The 4,592-nt window shown below is 36.3% G+C and overlaps 1 long non-coding RNA gene across 2 annotated transcripts; it reads left to right on the forward strand.

Annotated features, from left to right (window-relative positions):
• The first annotated feature begins 238 nt into the window (after window positions 1-238).
• LOC121873415 lies at window positions 239-3,708 on the forward strand. 2 transcript variants are annotated; one of them, XR_006090232.1, is made up of 4 exons: window positions 239-422; window positions 1,833-1,933; window positions 2,585-2,685; window positions 3,341-3,708. It is a non-coding gene; the product is annotated as an uncharacterized LOC121873415 (long non-coding RNA). The 2 variants fall into 2 exon arrangements; XR_006090231.1 differs by lacking the exon at window positions 239-422 and having other exon boundaries at window positions 1,698-1,933; window positions 3,341-3,706.
• The last annotated feature ends 884 nt before the right edge of the window (window positions 3,709-4,592 follow it).

Below are 4,592 nucleotides of genomic sequence, written 5' to 3' on the forward strand. Positions count from 1 at the left end.
TTAAAATTTGTGAGGGTTTGGATCTCAAAATGGCCATGAATAACATTTGCCCTTAGGACAACTATTTTTTTTTACCTGTATTGTGTGCAGACACATATACACTACAGGTAAAAGAAATTACTGTGTATAAAATAAATGGCTCCCTGTCCCGGCTGATAACAAGTGTCCACAGACATTGTTGGGTATGGTTGAGAGTTAACAAAGGTCTGCTGTGTTATCTACCATGCAGGACCAACACCATTGTCTCCTGTACAACACTGAGTATACCCAACAGAACCTAAGACAATATACCATAACAACAACATTATATTCTCTCAACAGCTCTGCCTACAGCTTATTCGTGGGAACAAGATGGACTTGACCGTCAACTGTCGAACATATTGAACTCGCTGAAGGAATCTCAAGAGTATTACTTCTTTGGAGTAAGAAAGAACTCGACCGATGACGGTAAAATTTTCTTCGAAATCACACAGACGGCAGTACAACTCTTGTCCATGTAGTGATGATTGTCTCACTTACATTACTTGTATTATTTTTATTTTTATTAACCATTCCTAGTTGATTTAGTACCATAAGCTGGTAAAGTGGGGGAGCTGTATGAAATAGCTGTAAAGATAAAGAGCTTCAATATACTGAAGACACAACATGCAGGTATTGTTATCAGTAATAGTAAGTGTTGTATACATCTAAAATACCTTAATGTAAGACAAATACAATGATAAAATACAATAAATCAGGTAAATGAAATACAGCAAGCTCTTAAAATTTGTGAGGGTTTGGATCTCAAAATGGCCATGAATAACATTTGCCCTTAGGACAATTATTTTTTTTTACCTGTATTGTGTGCACACATATACACTACAGGTAAAAGAAATTACTGTGTATAAAATAAATGGCTCCCTGTCCCGGCTGATAACAAGTGTCCACAGACATTGTTGGGTATGGTTGAGAGTTAACAAAGAGCTGCTGTGTTATCTACCTTGCAGGACCAACACCATTGTCTCCTGTACAACACTGAGTATACCCAACAGAACCTAAGACAATATACCATAACAACAACATTATATTCTCTCAACAGCTCTGCCTACAGCTTATCTGTGGAACAAGATGGGATTCTGACCGCCAACTGTCGAACATATTGAACTCACTTTTGAAGGAATTTCAAGAGTATTACTTTGGAGTAAGAAAGAACCTCTCGAATCGATGACGGTAAAATTTTCTCGAATCACACACAGACGGCAGTACAACTCTGTCCATGAAAGGGATGATTGTCTCACTTACATTACTTGTATTATTATTATTTTTATTAACCATCTTTAGTTGATTTGAAATTAAGCTGGTAAAGTGGGGGAGCTGTATGAAATAGCTGTAAAGATAAAGAGCTTCAATATACTGAAGACACCACATGCAGGTATTGTTATCAGTAATAGTAAGTGTTGTATACATCTAAAATACCTTAATGTAAGACAAATACAATGATAAAATACAATAAATCAGGTAAATGAAATACAGCAAGCTCTTAAAATTTGTGAGGGTTTGGATCTCAAAATGGCCATGAATAACATTTGCCCTTAGGACAACTATTTTTTTTACCTGTATTGTGCAGACACATATACCACAGGTAAAAGAAATACTGTGTATAAAATAAATGGCCCTGTCCCGGCTGATAACAAGTGTCCACAGACATTGTTGGGTATGGTTGAGAGTTAACAAAGAGCTGCTGTGTTATCTACCATGCAGGACCAACACCATTGTCTCCTGTACAACACTGAGTATACCCAACAGAACCTAAGACAATATACCATAACAACAACATTATATTCTCTCAACAGCTCTGCCTACAGCTTATTCGTGGGAACAAGATGGACTTGACCGTCAACTGTCGAACATATTGAACTCACTGAAGGAATCTCAAGAGTATTACTTCTTTGGAGTAAGAAAGAACTCGACCGATGACGGTAAAATTTTCTTCGAAATCACACAGACGGCAGTACAACTCTTGTCCATGTAGTGATGATTGTCTCACTTACATTACTTGTATTATTATTTTTATTAACCATTCCTAGTTGATTTAGTACCATAAGCTGGTAAAGTGGGGGAGCTGTATGAAATAGCTGTAAAGATAAAGAGCTTCAATATACTGAAGACACCACATGCAGGTATTGTTATCAGTAATAGTAAGTGTTGTATACATCTAAAATACCTTAATGTAAGACAAATACAATGATAAAATACAATAAATCAGGTAAATGAAATACAGCAAGCTCTTAAAATTTGTGAGGGTTTGGATCTCAAAATGGCCATGAATAACATTTGCCCTTAGGACAATTATTTTTTTTACCTGTATTGTGTGCAGACACATATACACTACAGGTAAAAGAAATTACTGTGTATAAAATAAATGGCTCCCTGTCCCGGCTGATAACAAGTGTCCACAGACATTGTTGGGTATGGTTGAGAGTTAACAAAGAGCTGCTGTGTTATCTACCTTGCAGGACCAACACCATTGTCTCCTGTACAACACTGAGTATACCCAACAGAACCTAAGACAATATACCATAACAACATTATATTCTCTCAACAGCTCTGCCTACAGCTTATTCGTGGGAACAAGATGGACTTGACCGTCAACTGTCGAACATATTGAACTCACTGAAGGAATCTCAAGAGTATTACTTCTTTGGAGTAAGAAAGAACTCGACCGATGACGGTAAAATTTTCTTCGAAATCACACAGACGGCAGTACAACTCTTGTCCATGTAGTGATGATTGTCTCACTTACATTACTTGTATTATTATTATTTTTATTAACCATTCCTAGTTGATTTAGTACCATAAGCTGGTAAAGTGGGGGAGCTGTATGAAATAGCTGTAAAGATAAAGAGCTTCAATATACTGAAGACACTACATGCAGGTATTGTTATCAGTAATAGTAAGTGTTGTATACATCTAAAATACCTTAATGTAAGACAAATACAATGATAAAATACAATAAATCAGGTAAATGAAATACAGCAAGCTCTTAAAATTTGTGAGGGTTTGGATCTCAAAATGGCCATGAATAACATTTGCCCTTAGGACAATTATTTTTTTTTACCTGTATTGTGTGCAGACACATATACACTACAGGTAAAAGAAATTACTGTGTATAAAATAAATGGCTCCCTGTCCCGGCTGATAACAAGTGTCCACAGACATTGTTGTATGGTTGAGAGTTAACAAAGAGCTGCTGTGTTATCTACCTGCAGGACCAACACCATTGTCTCCTGTACAACACTGAGTATACCCAACAGAACCTAAGACAATATACCATAACAACAACATTATATTCTCTCAACAGCTCTGCCTACAGCTTATTCGTGGGAACAAGATGGACTTGACCGTCAACTGTCGAACATATTGAACTCACTGAAGGAATCTCAAGAGTATTACTTCTTTGGAGTAAGAAAGAACTCGACCGATGACGGTAAAATTTTCTTCGAAATCACACAGACGGCAGTACAACTCTTGTCCATGTAGTGATGATTGTCTCACTTACATTACTTGTATTATTATTATTTTTATTAACCATTCCTAGTTGATTTAGTACCATAAGCTGGTAAAGTGGGGGAGCTGTATGAAATAGCTGTAAAGATAAAGAGCTTCAATATACTGAAGACACCACATGCAGGTATTGTTATCAGTAATAGTAAGTGTTGTATACATCTAAAATACCTTAATGTAAGACAAATACAATGGTAAAATACAATAAATCAGGTAAATGAAATACAGCAAGCTCTTAAAATTTGTGAGGGTTTGGATCTCAAAATGACCATGAATAACATTTGCCCTTAGGACAATTATTTTTTTTACCTGTATTGTGTGCAGACACATATACACTACAGGTAAAAGAAATTACTGTGTATAAAATAAATGGCTCCCTGTCCCGGCTGATAACAAGTGTCCACAGACATTGTTGGGTATGGTTGAGAGTTAACAAAGAGCTGCTGTGTTATCTACCTTGCAGGACCAACACCATTGTCTCCTGTACAACACTGAGTATACCCAACAGAACCTAAGACAATATACCATAACAACATTATATTCTCTCAACAGCTCTGCCTACAGCTTATTCGTGGGAACAAGATGGACTTGACCGTCAACTGTCGAACATATTGAACTCACTGAAGGAATCTCAAGAGTATTACTTCTTTGGAGTAAGAAAGAACTCGACCGATGAGGGTAAAATTTTCTTCGAAATCACACAGACGGCAGTACAACTCTTGTCCATGTAGTGATGATTGTCTCACTTACATTACTTGTATTATTATTATTTTTATTAACCATTCCTAGTTGATTTAGTACCATAAGCTAGTAAAGTGGGGGAGCTGTATGAAATAGCTGTAAAGATAAAGAGCTTCAATATACTGAAGACACCACATGCAGGTATTGTTATCAGTAATAGTAAGTGTTGTAATACATCTAAAATACCTTAATGTAAGACAAATACAATGATAAAATACAATAAATCAGGTAAAATGAACACAGCAAGCTCTTAAAATTTGTGAGGGTTTGATCTCAAAATGGCCATGAATAACATTTGGCCCTTAGGG

The sequence above is a fragment of the Homarus americanus genome, unplaced genomic scaffold (genome assembly GCF_018991925.1).
Source record: "Homarus americanus isolate GMGI-L3 unplaced genomic scaffold, GMGI_Hamer_2.0 scaffold49569, whole genome shotgun sequence".
Classification (NCBI taxonomy): domain Eukaryota; kingdom Metazoa; phylum Arthropoda; class Malacostraca; order Decapoda; family Nephropidae; genus Homarus; species Homarus americanus.